The 27,206-nt window shown below is 47.6% G+C and overlaps 1 protein-coding gene across 1 annotated transcript in view; it reads right to left on the reverse strand.

Annotated features, from left to right (window-relative positions):
• Positions 1 to 27,206, reverse strand: part of LOC146207616 (calcium-activated chloride channel regulator 2-like) — a 451,425-nt gene that overhangs the window by 335,737 nt on the left and 88,482 nt on the right. The window contains exon 2 of the mRNA XM_084589185.1: positions 27,091 to 27,161. The gene's annotated coding sequence lies outside the window, so the exon portion shown is untranslated. The remainder of the gene's footprint in view (positions 1 to 27,090; positions 27,162 to 27,206) is intronic.

Below are 27,206 nucleotides of genomic sequence, written 5' to 3' on the forward strand. Positions count from 1 at the left end.
TACAACTCACAGCAAGCTTAGTGCGTTGTTCCTGCCAGCAATCGCGCAATGATCGCGCGACCAAACGCACAAGGAAAAGCTCCCATTTAGGCAATGGAGCATCGTGGTCCTGCGGCGAAGAAACCAGCGCCCAGATGCTGCTTTCTACATTCGCTCTCCGCGCAAACGAGAATACTCAAGGGATGACTACAATTCAGGGATAAGTTTTTTGAAGCCGAACCCGTATATTCTGGGCACCGTTTCTTCGTCTACTAGAATTTTTGTTTTTAAATCTTGTGCATTACAGATTGCCATCTTTCCCTGCAGCAGAATCTTTTTATTCTTTTTGCGTCATCCGCGTTATTTTTTTATTTTTGCATTTGTGAATGAATTTTAGACAAAACTGGCGAATGAATTTTAGACAAAAAAAAAACATGGAAAAAGTGACTACAAAGAGGCAAATTCGTCGCAATGGCAACAATTTGTTCCGGTTCCTACGAACCTTTATCCACCTTCTCTCTCACCCTACATCCCTTCACTCCCCTTTCTCCCCATTTCTCGTCCCGTAAGGAGAGAGCGAAAGTAAGCGTATATAGTCCTCGAGATTTAATTTAGGTCCTAGGCTTGCCAGATTGTCTTCGTTGATTACTTCTCGAGCCAAATATAGGGGAGAACAGGAGCTACGAAGGAGTGTATAGTCTGGAACAGTCGCAACTAGAAAAAGTACTGCGAAACAAAAAAAAAAAAGAAGTTGGGGTCATACCAGATTGCGGCGAATACAGCCCGGCATGAGAGCCGTTTAACGGAATGATCTTCCAGAGAATCAGTTCGCAAATAGCACCGCTCGTCGGCGCTGCTTCGAAGCTGCAATAGCCACAAGGCTCTGTTGAAGGTTTGCGGAGGATTCGTTGCCACTAACGCGCGCTCGCTCTGTCACTCTCCGGCACAAGGAGTATCTGTTGTTGCTGTGAGTCGGCGAGTCTGGCTCCCTTTTGAGGACTCGTCGCTCGGGTTCGGCTTGATTAAAGCGGTGGCGAAACAAGACCAATGCCGACAGCTAGACGGGAAAGTCTTGCTCTCGAAGCAAGCGGTGTTTCAAGTCAAACGACGTACTGGTATAGGGGTGTTGCGACACGAAGAACAGACCGGTATACGTGCGAAGGATGTCGAACAGAGGAGTTCGGTCACAAGAGATTAGTGAGCAGAAAGACGAGAAAAACAAAACAAACAAAAAACGGCTAAAAGACGTTCTCAAGTTAGGTTGAGCATCATGGTGGGGACTTTGCAATAACACTCTTCTTCGTGCATTAAATGCCATATTTGGGCACGTTACGTACTGTTGTACACTCACCCCACGACTGCATCTTATTTTAAGGTGACTGGTCTATAATTGTTGAATAATTACAATTAATAACTTCCTGAAGCTACACCTGGAGTCTGGACCGATAAATATTTGAGGAAAAAGTGTAGACGTTTCAGATATGAGCATGTTTGGAAATGCGGCATGACAACCGTTTTTTTTTTTTTCAAAAGTTTTTTGAACATTATTAGAGGTATAAACTATCATAGGCGTACATAGAGATATTAACAGCTTTATTTTGGTCTTGGGCTACTGTTATAGATTACTAATTGTCACAGGGATGAGTTGCAGCAATTGCATGCTAAGTGAAGAAAGTTTTGTGTTCACATCTTTTTATCGCCTCGTATGCTTTAATTTACTTTTTGCCAGACAAATGCGGCATTGAAATCAATGAAGATCTGATTTTATTATCTCATCTCCACTGCATGCTGATAACTATCGTGCGTCGGAAAACCGCGGAATCAGTGATTAGCAGGGACCATCAGTAGCGCAATTCGCGTGCAAAATTTTCTACAACCAATAGGTGAAAAAATAAAAAAAAAACGTATTTTTTTTTAAAACATGTACACACTACCGTACATTATGCCATAACATATCGGCATGACAGAGGAGAAGAGCCTACAGTTGAGGAACATCGACAAGTTTTCATTAAAGGCTTCTTTGTTCTTCAGAAAACTACGATTGGCTTCCTACATCACATCCTGCTACAAACAACTTACAACCTTGCAACTTCCAACAAAGTAACGCCGCTTTCAAGCTGGGCAACCGATGTTGCAAGAAGTTGGCCAGATGGAAGTCGGGGAGCATGGGGAATTATAAAAAGCAGGAGGAATTACGAGAAATCGTCTGATATTTTTCTCTCAGCCAACTCCTAACAGCGCGCATATGTCGCTACTGGCTATATATATGATCAATGGCTGAATGCTCATCTAAAGTTGAAGGGAAATGACTTAAAGAAAAGATCAAAGTTAAAAGAACCGCCGTTATTAAAAAAAAAAAAGAAGAAGGGAAGCGACGGCGGTAGGCCTAATGAATGTCTTAGAGTAGTGGAGCTGTGCCCCTTGGCCTTGCTCTCTCAACGCTCAGAAGGCACGACCCAAATGACAGAGATGGGTCGGCGCAGTGGAGACGATGTTCAGGCGGCCAGACATTTCGGGCTGCGTCAAAGGAAGCCTTTCTAGAGACGACCGAAGACGACAGCGACATATGCGAGTGCACCGTGAAAGGATCAAAGCGAAAAAAAAAAATGTGGAAAAAAGACAAGAGTAGAATGAGGCAGGCTATTCGTCCAGAAGTTCCCATCTCGCGCGTTCTACAACACGAGCTGCCCACCATATCGCTATGTGAAGGCCAGGACGAAATGAAGCACGCCGCTCGGTGTTTATGGGTCTTCCAGACCGGGCGGAGACGACTTGCGGAACGCAAAAATAGAACGCTGTCAGTGGATAGGTCGGCCGTCTGAAATGAGCAGGCGCTCGTGCTGTGGTTTTTCAGAGCTCTTTCTTTGTTTCGTTTTCCTTCTTTTGTAATTTTGCAAAGAAATCGGGATGCTTAGCGCAAGTGTCCGTATACTCAAAGACTCGCTGCAGTCGCTCCCTTTAAACCTCCATGTCCCTAAATTCTAGTTTGAAGCGGGAAACACATTTCCAAAGCGGAAGCATACGGAGATTGCTTGAAGGCCGCCGCCATTCTGTTTTCGAAAAAAAAAAAAAAAAGAAGAAGAAGATATATGATATGGGTGCACAGATCCCCCTCATCCAGGTGTTCTTGACAAACCTATGCGTCAGTCAGAGGAGTAACTAAGTTGTATTTGTCAATTTTGGTTTTATAGCTAGCACCGGAAATGCGACAGTGGGTGCAAATGTATGGGAGTTAATGCTTTTTGCTCTTAACTGTTAACAGCTAAGAGCTCTCTTATCATACACGTCACAGAGAAAATATTGAAGGGGGGGGGGGGGGGAGAGAGAGAGAGAGAGAAAGCGAAATATTTTGGTTTTCTCTGTGGACCACCACATGCTGGCGAACAACATAACTTAAAAACCGCTCAGTCTACTATACTAACGTTTACGCTTTGGTTACGTGCTGGCTGCCTGTTAATACTAACAGGCAGCTTCCAGAGAGTGTATTAATACGTAACATCTTCTATCTTGCTCAACGAAGAAAGACGAAAAAAAAAAAAAAACGTTTTCAGAGAACGCTTGTTGCCCGCCGATGCGCTTTTAGCTAACCAACGAATACGTATGCAGGAAAAACGATAGAAAACTGCACACTCTTCCCGTTCGCAGAAACCTCGATCCAAACCTCAAAGGGCGACACCGGTGAGCCCCGCGTTTTCTCTAACGAAATTTAAAAGGCTGACAGCGACACGCCATGTTTGAACTGGGGAACGTGAAACCGTCTCCCTCTGCAGTTTATTTGAACAGGAACGAGTACGTCTTAATTTTTTGCTTCAGTTTTTCCAACCAAGCTCTAAACGACGCCTTTCGCGCTACGCTTCTTTTAAAGCAAAAAGGCAAATTAGGAAAGAAATCATCATTTCGCTTTCCTCTCTATTCTCCTCTCTGAGCAGCGTTAACTTGAGTTGGGCGCTGACTAACAGTCATCTTTATGGTACGTTTGTTCTACCGTAGAACGCAACCTATGACAGCCAACATTTGACTCATTCCAGTCAGAACTTCCTGTACTGTGTGAAAAAAAAAGTTTAAATTTATCCCCAGTGAGGAGTGGCGAGCTTTTATCTTGTATGTTTGAGAGGAAAAAGGCAAAAAGAAACATACACAAACGCGCACGTTTTATCAAAATTCTTTCAACACTTATAGAAGCACGTATATTGCAAAACATTTACTGCTTGCGGAGCTAAGAGCAGCTGCAGAAGAGTTATATCGCCTGTTAGCAGCTGCTGTCGGAGTAACTCTGGAGTTTTCAAGAACTATAACTCTGCCTTCTCTAATCTTACTACTTCAGTTTCCAGAATTCAGCAAAACAAATCCACTTCATGTCAAGAGTCGCGATTTTCGGCTTCATTTACTGCGCAACCAGTACTAAGCTGTGAAAACTGGCACAGAGGGAAATAAACAAACATAAAGCAAAACGATTGAAAACAGCTGCGACGAAGAAACTGACAGCGGGAGCCTCAATACAAGCAAAATGAAGCTTTTTTGCCAGTTTTATTAGTCGCGGGCAAGCTTAGAAACGAGAGATTAATTTGTTATTAGCAAAAGCGCGGTGGAAACGCGGCAACTCGGGCACCGCCTGGTCCCAAAGCCGGAAGCACGTTGCCTGTACCGGCACCTATACACGCGAGTAGTATAGGCGCGCCTGTTGGGAACGGGACAAATTATGAATAACGAGCTTGACGCCGTCGTAAGCCATTAGGAGATATATGGAGCGCGTCGGCGTTTTTATTCCATCCAAAGCGAGAAGAAAGAAACAGCGTGGGGATAGTGGGAACAGAACTGAAAAGACGCCCGGAAAGCAAAGACGACTCGCGAAGAATCACGTCAAATTGGAACGAAAGAAGACGGCGGGTTCATATCAGAATAAAAGCACCCTTTGTCTTTTTTTTTATTTATTTCAGGGCCAAAGAAATAATAATGCGCACCGCGGCGGTTCCCGCGATGTTTTTGAGGAGTTCATCCCGAAACGAGCGTTTTGCGCCGGCACGGATCGCTCCGACACGGTCCGACGGAGGCGAACGTGAGCGTTTTTGGCGGCGCGGGCCCAGCTCCACGACTCCCATTAGGAGTAAACAAGTTAATTACTCTTAGCGACTGAATGTGAAGGGCACTGAAAGCTTCTTGTATTACTTTGTGTTTCTTTCTTTTTTTCGCCCGTTGGTTTCTTGCTGCCATTACTCTGAGATAACTGCGCGGATGCCCAGAAGAGACATCTCTAATGAGCTTCCCAATTTCGAGCACCAATCACCGTATCGGGTTTCCGGGCGGTCCTAGCCACGACGCGAAATCTGAGCGAGGGTCATTAAATATCACTTTTAATGCAAGAACGGGAGCTAGCACGAAAAAAAAATTATGATAGTGAACCAAATAAAAATAATTTCGAAATAAAACGGTTGCCCATGTGTCAAGGAACAGGCTCACCGACGACTAGCGCTGAAGCACGACCCCATCAAAGTCGTCCGTCTTTTATTTCGTTGGTATAAACTATTTCAAGCTAGCTAGATAAGCTCTACGCAGACTAGGGGAAATTGCTTCGTTTAAGTTATGTATCAGATTATTTTCCATATTTTTCAACTTATCCTGGTAATCGAAATATAGGCATTCCTCACATGTCCAAAATCGCAATGTTCACTTTCTGAACTCATATTTAATGTATTGTTACCACCGATATAAGTATGGTGTGAGGCTCGGAATAAAACAGGAACTTAGATAAAGCTCTATACGGTGTAATCTTTCGACTCGCATCAAATTACTGCTTAACGATCGTTTTTGCTATTCTCTCCTCTCAAAAGTATAGGTCACACGGGATGGATTGAACAACCGCAAACAGGCAAGTTGAAAAGTTATGCGGTGTGCACATTAACCTTTTTTGCGCAGTAATTCGACTGCATTAATTGCAGCCCGCCTCTGCATAAATTAGACAAATATGGTTTCCAAAACACATCCTCCCATTGCTTACATCATATCTTGCATACCGTACACAGCATATGTTATTGTAAAAAAAAAAAAAGAAAAAAAAAAACAACCTCATCTTATTACAAAGCTACTAACATGTAGCTGCATGCGTATCGCATGGATGCATCTTGCAACCTCTTGTTTTTAATTTATATACTAATTATGCATATGCTGACAGTGCCACACTGTTGTTCCCTTCTCATCCTACGTAAAGGACAACTTTCCTATCCGTAGCCATTTGAAAATAGCAATGAAAAAAGTTTTATTCAGATTGCGAATGACAGTGATGAACACGGTGGAAGGATAAACTTATCTCGTATCGTGGTGATGAAAAAAGACAGTGTTTGCACCCTATGTATATTCAGCCAGAAAAATATTTAATTCTCAATATGGGGCACCCTTTTTTATTCTCACTTCGATTGAGGCAGTCATGAATAAATAGGCCTTCAATAGACCACCTATAAACATGGGTTAAAAGCCGCAATCGTGCTCGGTTGCCACTAATGTCAAAATCACTGTTATATGCAACTTTATCATCATAATCATCATTAAAAACCTTTTCGTTATCATCATGTGGGGCCTCCGCCCATTGTTCTGCGCAACAACCAATACAAATGAATATATAGTTAACGAAGAAGTTTTCTCTAGAGAAACGTGCGTAAAACCATTTTTACGGTCTTTATTACAGAACTAATATGTCTGAACAAAAATGCGATATGAAAGAAATTTTAGTTATATATGGTGTGAAACTTACAAAGAGATATTTCAGGGAAGCCATAAAAACCCTTAATACCTTAATAACCTATATACCAAAGCTTTCTAATCTCGCGCTCAATATACCAACCTAACGAAATCCAAAACCTAAACTTTTGAAGGTTCCAAACAGCGGAACCGAACTGAGGCTTACAAGACATAATAAACAAAGCACCTCGATTTCCGAACAAACTGCAGGCGAAACACGTTGTGGTGTCACGGTCACAATTTAAATCCTGTGAAAAGGCATTCCGTGGAAGTAATCTCGTTCGTTGCACACTGTTTTCGTGTGAATGAAGCGAATCTACTTTATTTGTTTTTTTTGTTTTTTTTTCAGAGGCGGCTGTCTTGCTAATTTCTTCGCAGCTGTTGTGGTGTTGCAATTTATGACATTTATTATGCATTTCAGTGAAGTTTACTTTCTTTTTGTCTGCAGTGGAAAACCTACTACGGCTATGAGTTCAGCACTGCATCATTCGTAGCCGTGACTGATCTGTGCCCACTGCCCGCAGCTAAATCGTGCATAATTGGCAAAGCTGGTATGTACGATAACTCGGTCTGATAGGTATTTAAATCTGCCACGTGCAGCTTCTTCCAATATGTACCCTTTCCGTGTTGTCTACCGATGAAACCAAGTGCTCATATAAAAACAAAAACGCAATTATCAATAAGCCATAGAATCGACTCGAGCTGAGTACGTAAACGCTTCGGTCGTCCAACGCTGTATGCCTCCACGCTTGCGGTGGGCGCTTGATCGACACGAGGTATTTTTAGAACGCACCTTTTTCGAAAACAGTTAACGAGTTCTTCGCTTCAAGTGTCCTACTCAGACGGCACCATAGAACTGACCTTAGTTTCTATATACTAACGTAATTAGTCTGAGTCTCAACCGACCACTTGCGATCTTCTAGCCAATAGCTTTAATTGTTTGCGTTTGCGCGTACAGGCTATAGCATAAAAACAAACTCAAAATCACTTTCAGGGGCCGCTGCTCCACTCAGGCTGAGACCATGGTGAGCAAAAAAAATAAGGACGCAAATAAATAATGAATAAATAAATAAAAACGATGAGAACGCATCCGTGCCAGCTTCCAGTCTGAAACGTTGACACGAACAGTTGCCGGCGTTTGCGCACAATCAGCTCACGCGACGGCATACTTCGATAAAAGAAGTATAAAAAGAAAGAGTGGTGGTGTCAGGTCAAGCGTCGCTGCATTTAAAACGGCGACCGAGACCAAACCGCCGTAGAAATAGTCCTTGCTGCGCGCATACCGCTCGGCCAGTCACCTTCTGGTCTTTGTTGACGATATTAGGCCTGTACTGTTTCGCCTTCGAAACCTGAGCGATGGTGCTGCTGCAGGCTCTCGTTCTCAGTGACCTTTTTTCGCAGTTAAGCAGAACGCCGAAGAAGTGGGCAGCTTGAAATGTTTTTGTGGGACCGTGAACGGCGCACCTATAGTGAGCAAGTGCCGACAGACTCACGATCTTCCGTGTTGACTCGGTGGTATAGTTTCCACAAATTGCTAACCCGCTGAACGTGCGTAAAGACCCGAAGGTCCACGTAAATGGGAGCTGTTCACCCATCCAGGGTCAAAACACAAGCAGTACTGCGTAAATAGGCGACAGATATGTGGAATTCTAGATAGGCGGCAGATATACAGAATTCATGTCCCAAAGCAAAGTGAACAAGAGTCGAGGGGCAGCCTCAAGGCGCTAGCAAACGTTTACTAAACGTTTGCTAGCGCCTTTAGGCTGCCCCTCGACTCCTGTTCACCTTGCTCTGGGACATGAATTCTATAGATCTCTATAAGAGAACTTTCTATAAGAGAACTTGTCTTCGCATGGACCAAGCGTCCTGCCCTAAGTTTTAGAAACTGGTTTGGTTTGGTTTGTGGGGTTTAACGTCCCAAAGCAACTCAGGCTATGAGAGACGCCGTAGTGCAGGACTCCGGAAATTTCGACCACCTGGGGTTCTTTAACGTGCACTGACATCGCACAGCACACGGGCGTCTTGCCGTTCGCCTCCATCGAAAAGCGGCCGCTGAGGCTGGAACTGACCGAAGGATACTCTCTTATATGCTGAATCAGCGTTTCGAAACTGCCCGATACAGAACTCCACACTTAGCGATGTTTTCAGGACGGCTGTGCCCAACTAAAGCTGCGATATGTCGTAGCACATTTGTGAGATGATTGTTTGAAATAATTTAAGCAACACTTTCTCTAGTCCGAATGGAAAACTTAAAATAAAAATGAATGCGAAATATTACTACAAAAACGTTTTCCGTTTGTGATGCGTGAGGAAATCGGTGACTGAATCATTGAATGGACAAGCGAGAATTACATGCACAGATACTGCCGAATGCATTACCGTACATGCACAATGACTGGTTGCAACTAAATGCTCGCATCATGGTTGTGCTGAAGTACGCATCCATGACGCACTGCAGTGCGCGATCCTGTCATTTGTATAGTAGCACCGATTATTCCGGGTAATTTATAAGAACTGCAGGAAGAAAATTTATGGAGTTCAAAGTCACAAAACGACATGTATGAGAGACACCGTAGAGAAGGGTTCCGGACTCATTTCGACTACCTGGGTATCTTGAACGTGCACACACGGACGCCTTGCGTTTCACCTCCATCAAAACGCGGCAGCCGCGGCAAGGATTGAACCCGGGTCCGTCAGCACGTTGGTCGAGAGCCCTAACCACTGAACCACCATGGCAGGCCATTTCAAATATTCCATAGTGCAACAATATTACTGCAGTCGCAAGGGCTAATGTAATTCAGTAAAAAATTTCTGCCGCACTCTACATCCCCAAGACAACCCCCGCGCAGTACCCCACCGTACCATATATTTCCCTGCCCTCATTGCAGCCTCGAGAACAGTGCACGAACTGATGGCTCATGTTCCCTTACCGTCTAAATGACAGGCGTGGGCGTAGCTCTGCGGGGGAGCGTTTGTAGGCGTCGATCCACGTGCCCTGGTGTTTACATAAGTACATCCCCGACCAAGTTACGAAACGCCGGTCAACATATCACTCCTGGAAAAACCGGCGTCCTTACGTAAGTCAGACAAGGCTCTCGACAACACGCGGACAAGGAAACAAAATAGCGAGAAGGGCCAGCCTGCGTGCGACCGCGCGGTATTTGTGAGTGGACCGGAATGCAATAACGTAACGGCCGCGGAGGCACGTACGTACTTAGTCGCATATTGCTCGGGAACTGTGGACGATGCAAATGCGACGAAAACAAGGGAGTCACGTAACCTGTGGCGCTCTCAAAATGTGACAAGCGCTTGCTTTGACTGCTTCTACGACAAAACCAAACGCATAGTATAACAATTCTCATATGCTGGTTATTGGACATGTTCCAACTCTGCGGTTGCTGGCGAACGACGAAGGGAAAATAGCTGTTCCGACAAAAGAAGCTATTTAGGAACATTGTTAACCCCCGACATGTGCTGATGTGAAGTGAGCGATGTATACCCGGGTCCCGGTCTACCTGAAACTAGTAAATTCTAAGCCCTGACAGAGACGGCAGTGACAATTTCATGTCAAGGCTATGAAGGGTTTTTACCAAGTTCTGCCTTGCGAAAAGAAACGTTATCAAGCTGCGACAACTTTAAATGACATCCCTCAATAAAAATGCGTGAAATGCAAATGTAATTTAACGCGTCTTGTTATGCTCTTCACTGCTAACTTCTAATTTCTTGTGATAATTGAAAGCAAGATAACTATATGCACATCCGTAAGCACCCGCTAGTTTATTGAACTGGAGCACGACTCTGCGGAACTGCGTAAAATAGGCAAAGCGTGTCGAGATTCATGGTATATATATTCGCACCGCACTGGCCGTGCATACATCTAAGTCTTTCGCGTCGTCTCGACCCGTGCTTCGCGCTTAAAGCAGGCTACACCGCGAAATCTGCCTTCATTTGCGGGGACTTACGGAAGACGTCTTTCCGACGAACGCCTTGTCCAATTAATTCCCCGAAATCCCATGCATTGTCTATGCAGCCCAACGAAAGCCAACGCGGAACGGACGCTTGATGCAGGCCGCACCACAAGCAGCTAGAACACTACACAGACCACGCCGGACGCGCGGTCTGTTATAAAGGCGGCGACTGGGCCTGTAGAGTGTTCGCGCTGATGGCGAGAGCCTCCCAAGTGCAGACAGTGACGTAAATCGGGCCCCGCAGCCAAAGGGGCACATTCAGATTGAAATAGCCCCTTTGGCGGAGCCACCTGCGACCATCGCCGCGAGAGCCCTCTCCACAGTGAGACTGGCCTCTGCCGCGTCTGCGTGTGAGTGCCTGCTTGCGAGGAAGGTTGAGGATGCCTCCCCTCCTCATCAACTCCTCTGGGAATTTCCGCGTCTCGTGCGGTCCTTCTTCGGCAAAGATGTACGGGAAGACGGTTGGATGCACCCCGCACCAACCGTCCTGCCTTGCCTGCGCTCTCTCACCGCGTTTCAATCAAGCGCACCGTAAACACAAGTTCGAGGAATCTGCAGATGGTGCCCGAAGAGGATGAGGAGGAGACCATTTGGAATGGTCTTAGAAGGCCAGAGCATAGAAAAAGATGGACACCGGGAAACGGGGCTTTCTGGAGTGGAAAAGGAATGTCGCGTGTCCTATTGATCTACCTCAGCTATATAGGGCAGTACTTCAAAACAAAGTCGTTTTACGTCAGCCTTGAAGGAAGGAAAAACGAGTGATGACAACGTCCTGCTGTCGTGACGCTGGGGCTACGTCGACCCGGCCTTCACTTGGTAGCGTGCAGAGACTCGGGGTTGAAGAAGGACTGAATCTTCGAAGTTGGTAAAATATATACAAGCAGGTTTACTGGCACTTTGAGAAAACGTATTTACAAGAATATTTACATGAAAAAGAAGGGTACATCAGCAAAATGACAAGCGTTAAGAGTTCATAGCGAGAAGCGATTGGATGAGCCGTTTACCCAGGGCCCAGAGCGACATTTCGTGCTCTGCAGCGTCCTTAAAAACCCCCTATGTCCAGCCCCTCTCTGAAGATGCTGACCAACCAAATCCAGGGCACGCCCCTCAGGTATCGGCATCCAATCGAACACATCACTGCACTGATGGTCTGAAGCACTGACTGGTCCGGCATTCATTCGTTGGGCGTGATCACTTGTTGGCGGGAAAAGCTTGGGAACGGCGAGGAGAGGAGGTACATTTCTATTCTTCAGCAAAGAAACCACAGGCTGGTTCTGACAAGGGGTTTTACTTCTCAGAAACCCGAGTGCACGTGGCGCCGCATAGGGCTCCCAACATGGTCCCTTTTCGACAATTGCAAATCTTTCCTGCATTCCCGGGAAATCACTTAATGGCCGTATGAGTCATGCTCCTTTCTTGTCCTGCACGTCAGCGGACATGTCACTCTGTCGTCTCCTTTGGATAGGAGGCATTCATCACTGGAGGATAGCACTTCTCAACTGGAAGGGTGAACAAAAGAAAGAAAGCACTTCCTGCTATTTCCCGCAGGGGGACGTTTCTTTGTGTTTTTCCAGACGTTCTCTTGACAAGGTCAATTTGGCATTTGCAGGTTGTCCACAAAGCAAAACATGCTTACAAAACAGGATTCCTGGAAACAGGCTCACTTAGAGCCATTGGACCATCACCACATATTCACAAAACTTATCCATGCCCACAGGCGAACAATAGAGCGCGCAATTGCGGATGCTTGGTCGTAACAGCCTCCTCCCCCGCCAGAAGAGACTCGGAGGGCAGCAGTCCCAGCTGCTGCATGAAGAGACGACTTAATGGCCTGCACGTGAACGCTTGAAGCTCGCTGTTGCTTGTCGCGTTGTCTTGATTGTTGTAGGCCAAATTGCTCGAGCTGTCTGAAACTCAACCACATGTCGAAGCAAGCACTCGGCTCCCGTCTGAAGAGACCAGGTCAAAAGAAAACTGCCATTGTTGTTCGAGAAAAGCCCACACTCAAGACGTTCAGGACCCACGTATGCCTAGAAAACCAAACGTGCTGCTTTACATAGTCACACATATACAAGCGCACGGAAAAAAAAAAAAAAAACCTGATTATCAATTTCGATACATGGTGAGGAACATCTCGGACCGCTTAGAAAGAGCGGCTAAGCGCGTCCGCATTCCCATTTAACTTCCCCTTTTTGTATCTTATTTCAAAATTGTACTGCTGTAAAATCAAGCTCCACCTAAGAAGGCGACTGTTCTTCGATGTCGCAGTTTGCAGCCAAGCTAGGGGACAATGGTCCGTCTCTACGGTGAATTTGGCCCCTCCAAGATAGCACTGCAATTTTTGAATGGCCCATACAATGCAAGCGCACTCTTTCTCTGACGCGCAATAAGCCCTCTCTCTAGAACTCAGTTTTCTGCTCAAGTAGAGCACGGGGTGCTCATTACCGTCGTCATCTCTCTGGCAGAGAACAGCACCTAACCCTCGATCACTGGCATCACACTGGACCGTGAATTCTCGGCCATAGTCTGGAGCTCGCAATACCGGACGGCTAATCAGCACAGCCTTCAGGTTTACGAAGGAGGCTTCCTTTTGTTCGTCCCAGACTACATTTGTCGGTTCTGTCTTGCGGAGAGCGTCGGTCAGAGGGCTAGCCAAAGATGAATAGTTAGGGATGTAGTGATTGTAGTATCCCGTCAGACCCAGGAATGCTCGAATTTCCGTCTTCGTGCTCGGCCGCGGGTAGTCTGCTACCGCAGAAATCTTAATCTCGCTGGGTTTCCTGAAACCTTGACCTACATTGTGACCCAAGTAGTCCACGGTCGCCCTTGCCAGGCAACATTTCTCGGCCTTTACGGTTAGTCCAGCTTGACGCAAAAGGCTCAGTACAGCTCTTAGATGTACCATATGGTCCGCCCATGAGTCGGAAAAAACCGCAATGTCGTCTAAATAAGGCACCGCGAATGTTTCACACCCCTTTAAAACCCTATCCATGAGTCGGGAAAAACAAAATGGAGCATTTTTGAGCCCGAAACTCATCATTGTTGGCTGGTAGCTGCCCGTCGGAGTGACGAAAGCCGCGTATCTGCTGGCGCGTTCAGTGAGCGGTACTTGCCAGTATCCTCGAGTAAGGTCCAGCGTAGTCACATATGCCGCTCTACTGACCTGTTCTACTCTCTCCTCAATATTCGGAATAGGATACACTTGATCCCTGGTGAGAGAATTTAGCTTTCGGTAGTCTACCACAGGCCTAGGGTCTTTACCTGGAGCTTCTACTAAGATCATAGGCGAAGCATAATCGCTTTCCGAGGGTTTTATTACTCCCAATTCCAGCATGCGAGTTACTTCCCTATCCAGAATTTCTCTTTGCCTTGGAGAAAATCGGTAGCACCTTGATCGCACTGGCACGTCTGAAGTCAGCTCAATATCGTGCTCAGTCAAATCAGTTCTGCCTGGCCTGTCCACGAAGCAGGCCTCAAACTCTGTTATTATCTCGCCCAGATCGGACAGCTGGGATTTCTTTAGTTCTCCTCTCTGCTCCGTCTTTTTGAGAAGCTCCTGAGCGTTGCTTCCTTTTCCGCTGAGGCAAATCAAGTTGTCCCCCATCTCCTCGGGAAGGTTTAACGTTAGATTTACCACGGCTTCCCTCTGCTCATAAGGCTTCATAAGATTGCAATGATAAATGCGCACTGCTTTACGCCTATCGGGGATTTTCACTGCGTAGTTAGTGTCAGAAAGCTCTGCAACGACTTTAGCAGGTCCTTCCCACTGTACTTCGAGCTTATTCTTGGGATCATTGGCTTGCTCCTTAGCTAAGTCCTCTCGGGTTCCACTTAGAAGTCTCGTGAGATTACTAGACACCGGCGGCAAGAGGTTACTCTCTAGAACGTCCTCATTCCGTGTCTTATCAAGCTGACTTTCTAGTTGACTTATCTGAGATGCCTCGCTCTCAAAGTTTTCTGACCCGCTATTTTCCGCATTTACCACTGTTTTAACTGCCGTTTCCTCCGCTGTTGATTTTTCTGAAATGAGCAGTGTAGCTAGTTCTCGCGCCTTTGAACGTGTTAAGGCCTGCACATCTCTGTCTCCGAAAATCAGAAGGCAAGCTTTGACCTTCTCGTAGTTGTCCGCGTCCTCCTTGTTTAGCCGCGCGACAACCTCCGCTGCCTCGCAGGGCAGAACCGTCAATAATCTCTGAGACCACGTGTCTCGCTGGAAGGACAGTTCTTCGCAAGTTCGCTCAAAGTTACCCAGATACAGACCGATATCCCCTGATATCACATATGGCTGCATGTACTTTGACATCTTGAAATCTGCCTCCTTGTTGAGAAGAGGTACCGCTAGCTGGGGACAATTGCCCGACCTCTTGCTCAACTCTACTTCTAATTTCCGGAGCTCAATTTCTAGCTCCCGCTTTTTTGCTTCTCTCTCAAGCTTCTCACGTTCGTGCTCCCTTTCCTCTTTTTCCCTCTCAAGTTCACGCTCCCTTTCCTCTTTTTCCCTCTGACGTTCGCGCTCCCTTTCCTCTTTTTCCCGCTCTTTCTGCTGTCTGAGCTGTTCCTTTTTTTGCCCGATGAGGTTCCATGCTTCACTGAGCTCCTCATCATCGGTTCCCAGATCAGTGATTGCCTTTATAATCAAGGGTTTTCGTGCCAACCCACTTGTATCAATTCCCAATTCCTCACACAATAGCAACAGGTCCGGTTTCTGCAGCTTTTGTAGGTCCATGATCGCTCCGAGTGTCGGCTACCTCCAAAACAACAGTGCAAACTACCAAACCTAAAGGCGTTTCAACACTTTTTACCAGTTCTAAAATCTAACCCTGTTCTAGAACCTGGTCCACATCAGAAGAAAAGCCAAGCACTCACCCACACATGCGATCGATGTTCCGAGCTGCTTTCTTGTTGGCCGATTGTTGCTCCTGCTTGTTGCTTGAGATGCCACCTCCGATCACAAGATGTTGTGGCTTGTAGCTTCAGATCCACCTCCAATCACCAGATGTTGTGGCTTGTAGATTCAGATCCCAACGCTGGGCACCAGTCGTTGTGCTTGTAGATTCAGATCCCACCGCTGATCACCAGTTGTCGTGACGCTGGGGCTACGTCGACCCGGCCTTCACTTGGTAGCGTGCAGAGACTCGGGGTTGAAGAAGGACTGAATCTTCGAAGTTGGTAAAATATATACAAGCAGGTTTACTGGCACTTTGAGAAAACGTATTTACAAGAATATTTACATGAAAAAGAAGGGTACATCAGCAAAATGACAAGCGTTAAGAGTTCATAGCGAGAAGCGACTGGATGAGCCGTTTACCCAGGGCCCAGAGCGACATTTCGTGCTCTGCAGCGTCCTTAAAAACCCCCTATGTCCAGCCCCTCTCTGAAGATGCTGACCAACCAAATCCAGGGCACGCCCCTCAGGTATCGGCATCCAATCGAACACATCACTGCACTGATGGTCTGAAGCACTGACTGGTCCGGCATTCATTCGTTGGGCGTGATCACTTGTTGGCGGGAAAAGCTTGGGAACGGCGAGGAGAGGAGGTACATTTCTATTCTTCAGCAAAGAAACCACAGGCTGGTTCTGACAAGGGGTTTTACTTCTCAGAAACCCGAGTGCACGTGGCGCCGCATAGGGCTCCCAACATGGTCCCTTTTCGACAATTGCAAATCTTTCCTGCATTCCCGGGAAATCACTTAATGGCCGTATGAGTCATGCTCCTTTCTTGTCCTGCACGTCAGCGGACATGTCACTCTGTCGTCTCCTTTGGATAGGAGGCATTCATCACTGGAGGATAGCACTTCTCAACTGGAAGGGTGAACAAAAGAAAGAAAGCACTTCCTGCTATTTCCCGCAGGGGGACGTTTCTTTGTGTTTTTCCAGACGTTCTCTTGACAAGGTCAATTTGGCATTTGCAGGTTGTCCACAAAGCAAAACATGCTTACAAAACAGGATTCCTGGAAACAGGCTCACTTAGAGCCATTGGACCATCACCACATATTCACAAAACTTATCCATGCCCACAGGCGAACAATAGAGCGCGCAATTGCGGATGCTTGGTCGTAACACTGCTTAATTAAAAGTAGCAGGGCGGAAACTTTGGCGGTAATTCTGACACCTGAATGTGCGAGGGAGAAATACGAGCGCATTATCGGCTCAAGAAACGTTGTGCCGAAATGTGTGCCGAAAATTTTATTGCAAGCAGTAGTACGCTAGGCGTTATGCCGCACAATTAAAAACTGCGCCTTAAAGAAAATAATACAAAGACATAATGGGGCTGATCTGCGTGAAATATCGGCGGCATGCCTCTGATATATTCGAAGGCTTAAAGTTTGCCATTGACTTCCCGCTTCCTTTGCGTCTCAGTTTAATGACAGGTAGTCGACGATAACTCAAGATCCCCGGGGCGTGTAAGAGCGTCCGACTATGTCCGGAATCGGTAGGGAGCTGTTGTTCTGGATAAGTAATCAAAGAAGAATGCCTACAGTCTCTATTCAGAGGAAGTAATTGCTATAAAAATTAGTTGTGGTTTAGCTCTGGTTAACCTTAGTTGAATTGCGAAAGCACCGGCGGAAGCTTCTTTTGCCTGCTACATTATTCCCCTATCACGCCCTATCAGTGTAAGCATTATTGGGGACACTTAAGCTGATCCTTTAAGAGTATGACGCGAGAGCTAAGCTACCAATATAAAGTCAAGCTTCAACCAAGCCGTATGCCGTGCCTACGTGTCCTAGGGGTAACGTGAATGCAAAGGGTACCGGCAGGCTGATTCTGATATCACCCTCCCTAATGAAAGGAGCGACCCGAGTTGGTAGCTCCTGCCCGTGGCATAGGGGTAACGTGAATTCATGGCATTTCATGACAGGCTGATTTTTTTTATGAGGAGACCGTAGCTACGCCTCTTCACGGCGTAGCTGCGGTCACCCGAGGTCTCGTTTTGGCTGTCGTAGTATTGCTTTCGCAATAAACCTTCCCCCAGGAAAGATGCCGACAACTCTGATATAATATTGTAAGACGTGTACCTAATCGCCTGCACCGGAGTACAAGAAGCTGAAGTCGAGTCTGTAAAAGACGAAATAGCGAATATGACGACGCATAAAGGGACAAAATTAACGTCACTCAGTGTTGCCAGCATTGTTTCCACCGTTCTTTTTGGCCACTTCTTCCTTCGTTTCAGAAGTGATTCGTTATAGTAGCAACAGCTCGAAAATATTCACTACGCACTGCGCGCAGCCATTTGCGAGAAACTCGAACTGGAATTTTTTGTGGGCAATAAGCACAGTCATACCTTATTCAATGATGCATTGTGCACGTGCCGTTAGTCCTACGCACAATGCACAAATTACATATTTCTACATGACGGCTCTCAGATTATCTTCGGAGAGCGGGCAATCAACACACAATGATTATCGCATTCTATTTTCTCCTCCTCCGGGCTTCGAACGCTAACGATCGACCTACACGTGCCGAGAATATGCGCAGCTCTAATGCCCCAGAAAGAGAATAACGCATTACAGCCAAATCATTAACCTGAAAAACTAAATGCGGAAGTGCGGGACCCGCATGAATCACAGGCATGCTGCTTTCTTCTTCAACCCCCCTTTTTCTCTAATGAAGAGCATTGAGTTTCAACATGAACAACGGCTGCAGCGTATCTAGGTCACTCCGTATTCATTAACGCTCCCGTCGTTGTCGGGCTAGCCGAAAAGTGCATCAGCTACCGCCGGATCAGCGGTGACGACGCCGACGACAACGAACGCTCATCGCTTGCGAAATTCACCGTATAGCATCCGCGCAGCCATGCGGCTTTATGGCCCGCGACGAGGCGTAAGTCACAATGAGGACACCTGGCCGAAGAATCATTGCTCAAAGACAAAGGGCAAAAAGAAGAGAATAACGAAATGAAACCGCAGCGAGGGCACTCGGTTGGACCGGAGCATAGACTGGAGGACATTCTCGAAGATGGGGGACAGGGGGACAAGGGCTTCGAAGGACGGCTGTACATAAAGAAGCGACGAAGAAACGAGTGCGTATACGAAAGGGGAACCGGTGGTGCCGCTGAAAAACCATTCGGAAGGCGTACTGATGTGGCGCGAGAACGAAAAAAAAAAATAGAGAAATGGAAGAGAAATGAGGTGAGCAGAGGAAGACGAAGAAGACAAAGGCGTGAATGACGCAGGGAGCTGAGGGTGCGCTGGAGAGGAGAGTGCGGAAAACGATTGGGACAAGAGATACCTGGGGTCGCGCAGCGGGCCGTGCCGAACACGCGTGCGAACGCTGTCCGAATTCGGGAGGAGGAAGCGCGGAGAACGAGTATGATGACGATGACTGCACTACCGGGGGCGGTATCGGCACGCAGCGCAGCTTTGCATGCTTGCATCAACACGTGCGCGCCTTCTGTGTCGCGCGCTACGGTCGTCGCTTCGATGTGGTTTTTGCTTCCTGCTGAATTGCTGCCTTTGTTTCGTAGTGATGCAATGGCGAGTTTAATTCTCTTCGGAGAACAAGTGGATGAAAGAAGGAGTCACCTCATAGGAAGAAGCGTATGGTCGCTGAAAGGATTCCCGTCAGTACTGCAGTTACGCGGGAAATTTTCCTCATCCGCGCCGGCCTGCGCTATAATAATCACATTTGGGTCCTGAAAGTGCAGAATGTGTTCACGTGATCATGGTGAAAATGACAGTGTCCGTATTAATAAGCCCGGTGAGGGTAGAAGGGGAGGTTAACTAACGTAGCTAAAACTTGGCTTTTGGTGGGGCAAAATGTTTTCAGTTGGACTGCTTCCTTTTTATTTTCTGAAACGAATTCTTACACAAAGGTCACCTAATAGACGTGCGCGGTAATCCCCTCTTTTTCCAAGAAATATATAATCTGTTCTTTTCGAGATCCGATAAGAATACTACAAACTCGCTTTGCCTGCCTCATTGGAAGGAAAACAATTTACAGGGAGAAAGAAAGAGAGAAAAAACAATCCCAGATGACTCCCACGTACAGATCGCTGGTTCAATTTCTGACATTTTTTAGTCTATCCGACTACTATGTAGAACAGACAGCTACGTTCGTAGTACTGAACGCGTTCAGCACACATCCGCACGAGCGTGAACGCTTGCTTGTGAACCGAGGGGAATGTCACATACACGTAAAACCCTTTCTGGCCAAACGGCATCGCGAACGGCAGCAGTGCACCGTTAGACCCGGGTGGCGCCATAAGGCCCGTTCGTCGTCCCCGATTGTCTCTGCACTACGGCTGTATGGTGCCGAAGGAAGCTCGTACGGAGAGCAGCAGAAGCAACACAGAGAGGCCACCGCCGCCGACGCCTCAACGGTCCGCCGGTCGACTTGCATCGGACGGAAGACGCGCTGATGGAGCGATCACGCGGGCCCCATACAGCGAGCCACCGGGTTCTTCTTCGGACATCTACCTAAATCGCCCTAGCCCCTCACCCTCAATGGTCCTCGCCCGCTCCCGGGCTCCTCTGCCACCGGTTCGCCCCGGTACGCGCATCATTACCCTCTACGGCGACGACTCCACGGCCACGCAAAAGAGGAAAAAAAGACGGTCAGAGTAAGCGCGGCACGAGTGTGCGTGCTACTATCACTACTATTACCCGTCTAGTGCCGCCGCTCCTCCTCCTGCTTCTGCTACTGCAGCGGCGAATGGTTGCCATATACGAAACCTATTCACTTTCCTCACGGTCGGCGTGCGGGCGACTATCGCAGGGCGTCGCTCGTCGATCGGTAGCAGTTCGACAACCGCCGGGCTGTAGTGATCAAGCCAGGTTCCTCTGCCCGACCTCTCTCTCCTTTTCATTTTCCCCTTCTTTCTTTCCGTCGTTCCCTCTTGTATTCTTTCCACCCGGACATGACACGTCTGTGACTCCTCGAGAGCACGAGCCAAGCGATGCATGACACCTTCTGGAGAGGGTGGGGGCACGCGTATTACGCATAGAGATGCTGCATGTCCCGAGCTGTGATCACGAACTTGCAGGATGTATATCGCGCACCTGTGTGTGAGTTTGAGAGTTCGGAAATGGAAATAGTCGGAGGAACCGACGCTAATGGAAAGAGCACGCATCGTGGCTCAAAAGACATCCTGTCGAAAGCTGCTCTCTTACGTTTCTCAAAATTGTCCTCTGCTGTGCCAGACAGGACATCACAACACAAATGTCCCCTCCGTTATAATACACACCTTAACATATTCGGGCAGCAATTTTGGCCAATCAAGAATGACTTCTGAGCATTTCTACTAACAGTGTGAAAACAGTGGAAACGACGGGTTGCACGTCCATGCTCACGAAGTTGCTAATGCGCGAACATTCAGCAGCATTGATTATTTTCAAGTTAATTAGACCGTCGAAATGACAAAGGCTTCAGGATGTCACACTTATTAGCGCGAGAAATTAGTAGAACGGTCGTGAAACTTGGTGCGAGAAAGCTGCGATAGCATGTTGAATTTACCCTCAAAGATTACTTTGATGCTTTTACTCCAACCAGCGGTTTCAGACAAGCGCCACAGTATTTCCGGAGAATGAATGTGTCCGGATGTAGATGGACGAGAGGGTGAGGAGATGGCTGTCGTGTGGCAATCCCTACAGGAAATCTGGCTTCCCAAATGCATCTTTGAAATACAAATTTCGCCTTTGCATTTTAGTATCGCTTCTGCGTGGGCTTCATAGGGTGCACGGTTACCTAGAGGAGCGGAGGAAGGGAGGGGGGGGGGGGGGGGGGGTCAGGGGGGAGGATTCACTTGCTGATGCTTCACACAAACAGCGCCGGCATTTTGGCCAAGTGTCACTGGCACTGCTGGTGAATCTTCCGGAGCATAATCAGAATACAAAAGCGTCAATACAGAACGCATTAATTAGTGCTTTCGCTATCTCATCGTATTTAGAGAAGTGACTAAACGCTCAGTTGTCCTTTCTTGTTACTGTTTTTCTTTCAAGTATAATCGCTACGTGGTGCTTGGCTTCGGTAGCCTTTTCCCTAAAGTGTAATTCACAATAATGATCCGAAGAAATAATTAACAGAATTCTTTTATTTGCGTTATACCTGAATTACTTCTTTGGGGATAGCGAAGAAAGGCAACATTTACTTTTGTTCCCCGGAAAACTATGTCAGCGGCGTTAACCTGACGTTTACCAAGGTGAAAACCTGACTCGTTGGGCTAAAAACCAGGAAAGATGTACACCTCAGTCCGGCCAGCGCAGGCAACAAGTATACAGAACAAGAAACGACCAACACTCGGCGGTATTGGAGTGCTGCTCACTCTGGAGGGGTAGAGACGCTCGTTTCCGCTCGATAATCACAACTCTCGAGTCCCGCGAGGCCAACAAGAACTGAAGACACACTTTAGCCGTGCGCTTAACGCGGCAACGCAGACAACAAAAATACAAAAACAAACCATAACGGCAAAAACAGCGACAAACCTTCGCGTGGCGTCGCCACAAGGCTACGACGAAAGCAGGGTGAATAATAACTCCGGCTCCCACGCTTTCTCAGATAAAAGCAAATGTAAGAAGGATAAGCCTGCCAACAAAGGGTAAACCAGTGAAGGTTGCACGGGAGCGGCACAAAAGTGGCGACCTTTTTTTTTACCCAACGAAGGACAACAAACCCAGGCGCCGCCAACATACCCTAGCCTCTTTTGGTGTCGCCATCCCCGAAGACCGCTCTCTCCATACTCTTTCCCTTCGCAAGCAGTGGATCCTGCACACGAATCTTCCAACGGTGCCACAGCACCGGGCCCGTTGTCCGTTCATTTGTCTCGGGAGGGTGCCGCGAGCGCCGTCACGCGTGCAGCCCGGGTCCGCTTCCGCCGCGGTGCAAGAGTGGCAAAAATATGCGGAAGAGGCGAGTCGACGACAAATGGCAATTCTGCATAATCACCGCATTCCTCTCGGCTGCTCGCCCCCGGACAGTGAGCGCGTTGTCTTTGTGTGCCTGAGAGTGTGTGAGTGTTGCGTCCCATCTCGTCGCCGTGTGTATGCTTGCCAGAACAAGGAGAGTGCAGCCAACTGCACAGCACACACACAGTGCTACGCGTGCGCGTCGCGGAGGTTTTCCATTCATCAGCGTCGTAGCTGTCGCGTTGCCAGCGCGCCGAGACCTAGCGCTGCTGCTCTTTCGGCTGGGCTGGAGGAAGACTACTACTGCGGCGGCCCAGCGACTTGTTTGCTTTTCTCGCTGCGAGCGGCCTCGCTCGAACGCTTCTTGCGGAAGAGTATGTCTCTGTGTCAGCGTGTGGCGCGTTTTTGTTCGTTCGTTTTTTGCCGCGCTCTCTCTGTGCCTTGCAGCACACGCCCTGCTGTGGACTGCGCTGCACGCGTACGGGGCGGGTGCCCACGCTAACGTTTTTCTCTTTTCCTGAGGAGCTTGTACAGGATGCGCGGGCCCCCCTGCCGGCTTACTCAGCGAACCTGCGTCGCTAACCTATACGGTGCCGCGCCTTCGGCTTCCGGGGCAGGCGAGTCTGACGAAAACCTGTTTCGTACCCTTTTTAAGCAAATACTGCGCGAGACTTGAGAAATATTCCTCCCTAAGAGCCTGAACTTGCGCTTAATATAACCTGAATTCGACAGAGATAAATTTTGAAGAACAAAAGTTGGTCATAGCAGTTAATTTTGCGAGCGCACTCATACACCCCGCGTAAGTATATAGCCTAGAATCAGCCCCACGGTATTAAATTTCTTCTTCAGATTTGATTTCTCCGTGTATTAAGCCAAGCCTGAGCCTCTTCCATAAAAAAAAATAACATAAAAAGGTGAGACTCTAGTGTACCCTCATATGACATCTCATTTGCTTTCCTACAGGCAAGTTACCACTGACTGAACTATACTTCTGAAGCAGCAGATTCTAGCATCAAGTTTAAATGAGAGGTGCATCAAGTCTATTGGTAAAAAAAAAAAAAAGAAAAAAGAAAAAAAAAAGAACAATGCGTACGCATGGCGCATGGTTCCGGAAATATTTTGGGCGATACACCACACATAAGTACCACGCCGTGCCATTTGCGCAGGAGGGTGAATCACATCGCCGACCGTGGAAAAGATCGTTTCTGACGAACCCCCGTTGAGCGTGCACGTTTAAGCCGGGCGTTTGGCTATTGTTTCCTGATACTATAGGATTCAGAACACCCGCAGATGCTTTCAAACGTAAGAAACTGCGTGAAATACAGTTCGTTTCGCAACTCCTTCCCAGATATGAAAAAGTAGCGATGTAACTTTTCACATGGAAGGCCCGTTTATGTAAGGTATTTATAGCCGAAATATTCAGATTGTGGTGTAAAGAAGTTGGAAAAATAAAAAATGGCCCAAAGTGAATTAATAAGCTCCCCCCCATCTTGCTGATCCCTGATCAAGCTGAGATTGATGAACAATCCTACAGAATTAAAACGTCCATGCAGAGAACCGTAATGCATATTTTGCCGCTGTGTTATTAAGGCGCATATGAATTATGAACGTTAGTGCCCTATCAAACGGTCCTGAAATATGAAGATACTGCAAAGCCCATCGCACGCAAAAACGACCACGCTGATGACTACTCATGACAACTTTTTACAGCTGCAGACAACGCCCGCACTTGTACAATCGTACGCCACTCATGCAGGTCATAATCCTGTACAAACCTTCAAAGCTGCTGGTATAGAAAATACTCAAATAAGTCACGGACGCCATTTTGTGATGTACAGATTTCGGCTTCAGGGGTGCAAAAGCCGGAACAGGTGGAGACAAGGCGATTAAGATATGTCTACAGCCTCCCGCCGTGAGACACATGCACCGTGCGGCCACTCTTACGTAGGTGCATTACGTTTCATTAGGAAGAAAACCTACTTATTAAGCGGTAGTTACGTTGCGTGCTATATGGTACATAAGCTAAGGGGATATCCTGCACCAAAGAAAGGGTAAAAAAAAGTGCTTGTTCTGGCCATAGAGTATTCGCTGTTTTCTTAAGCATCGTCCTTCGTGTTATGTTTAGTCCGTTGTGTCTGCTACTGCTTTTTATTGAACATTTCTTACTTTTGCATGGGAGAGAATCCTGTGGAGATCACTTTGCCTTTGAATCCCTTTGTCGTCGACACAAAGTTATGCATATGGCAGCAAATAATACAGACTCCTAGCGGCGACTTTCAGCATCCCCACAGAACAAGCAAGCATGACAAGCAGTGCCATCACACGGCAAACACTCTGCATAACTGTGGTGCTTAGTCAAAATGACGCACACTGACACGCAAGCGGTACATTGGTGCGTGACGGCGTGACTCATGTACGGGCCAGAGACAATACAGTAGGCTATACCCGATGTACCCTCAATGGAGACCAAGTGAAAAAATGCGCCACGCTAGTAGCAAAACGAGCACCAAATTCGCCACAGGGCTGCAACCTTTGTGTAACCTAATGGTGCATGCATAATGAGAGTGGCAACGGCGACTCATTTCTCAATCGACGGCCCCCTTACTCTCCCCTGCCTTCTTCCCCTCTTAGATCATCTCGGAAACCGCCATGGTCGCGCTAGTGCCGGAGGCTATTAAGAAGCTTTCCTCTCTTTCGCCACGCGCATTCGCGGCCGGCCATTGTGTTTCTTGATCGCTGCGGAGGACGCGAGTACAAAATGACATGTAGGCTCCGCGAAAGCACGGCCTTGCCGACGCGGACGTCCGCTACAGGAAGAGAGCGAAACGCGTCAGCACATTTCAGATTTGGCGCCGCAAGGACAAAGGCGTAAATAGCGAGATTTAGATTGAGTTGAAACTATCGGTTAGGGGGGTTAGGGTGACAGCGCGGGGAGCCAGTGCGCGTGCGCACAATGCTGCGCCAAAAGGGCGAAGTTTGAGGCTGAGTGTGGCAAGCGCCCCTCTTGTGTGTTCCGATTAGATTTTAACGCTTCCTAATATCATCTGCAGGAACATACCTGGACACCTGCTCCAGGTGTCCATGAGCCTCAGTGGGGTGAAGATGGAGCCCGTACCGATATTCGTTTGCTGAACCGTTATCCGATGATGGAGAGGATTGGAATGAACGAAAGGCTAAACACATGTCTAGAACTGTTATACCGTTTCACACTTGCAGGGAGAAAAAAATACCGTAGGTCTCAAAAATAGATCACCAAGGAGTTTTAAAAAGGTAGCGTTGTAGGCAAACTGCAAGCTAAAATGAGTCCGCCTTTCAGCTTCCTATATAGGATACATACATATGATACAAATTACCATTTGAGGGAGGGGAGGAGGGGGGTGGAGGGGATGCTGGCCAACTAACGCCTGTAGGTTCACAAAGCCCTAGTGCAACGGGCGAGAAAGGCAGCAATCTCAAACAGGCTCGGGTTCCGCACACAATTTCTTGCTCCACAGTAGTTTCATTCATTCATTCATTCATTCATTCATTCATTCATTCATTCATTCATTCATTCATTCATTCATTCATTCATTCTCTTTCTTTTTGTCTCTCGGGAAGGACCCAAGCCAATTTCATGAGTGCAGCTACGCGAACAAGAGCAATGCGAAGAAGAAGGGAGGGAGCTCAAGACATGTATATTGTATGTTAAATTATCTGTCCCCTGCAATCATCCCACACAAAGAGCACGCTCTGGCTCCGTGGAAATTTTTATTAGAATAATAAATACTCCTTACAGGAGCTGGTAGCAAGGCGCAGAATACGGAGTAATAAAAGATTACATTTAGACATCCTTAGCCCAAGGCGAGCACGAACTTGAGAGCCTTTCTCGCGCAAGTTCTCAAATCTGAGACTGAGAGCTGAAGCAGTCATACGGCAGCGGACGGGTCTACGCGTTTCTGGGTCACATTCGGTGCACGGTCAATGAACAACAGGATCTTATTAGGAGAACCGCCCATGGCAATACGTAGTAGCAATAATGTGCGGGATACAGCAAAGGCACAACTATGCAAGTAGTAGGAAGTTTTCCTATGGTATCTGGCGTTTAAGATCTCGAAATGGCTTAGGCTATGAGACACGCCGTAGAGATGGCTCAGAATTAATTTCGATCAGCCGAGCGGCGCAGTATTTTCCAAGGTGACGCATGTCAATGACGCAGTCAACGCGTTCCTCTGTAAACAGCTTCGCAATAACCGCAGCGCCGTCGGCCAAGCCGCTGCAATAATGACCCACCGTCTCTTCCTCTCTCACGTGCCACACACGCGTCGGCGCTTCGGCCGACCACGCAATCAGGCAGCTATCTATCGGCCGACGGCGAGAGACAGGACCATCATCGGCTCCTGTCATCCGCGACCACCATCCATGCAAGCGACGGGCCACTCGGGCGCGGAGAGGCAGCCGCGGCCCGCAATCGAAATTCGGGTCAAGGTGCCACCGCGGCAGCCAAAGTACACACGCACGCAGACATGTACTACGTGGCCGGACGCGTGATGGAGGCGCCTCCCCGCATACACGCGCACACGTACGTACTTACCGCACTTCGCAGCCGCCAGCACGAAAAGAGGAAGGGAGAAAGACCTCGTCTTCCCTGGCGAAGGAGTCCTCCTGCAGGAGAAGGAAGAAAAGTGTTCATTACATTGTTCCCTGGGA

The sequence above is a fragment of the Amblyomma maculatum genome, chromosome 1 (genome assembly GCF_055883805.1).
Source record: "Amblyomma maculatum isolate TAMU_Amacu chromosome 1, ASM5588380v1, whole genome shotgun sequence".
Classification (NCBI taxonomy): Eukaryota; Metazoa; Arthropoda; class Arachnida; order Ixodida; family Ixodidae; genus Amblyomma; species Amblyomma maculatum.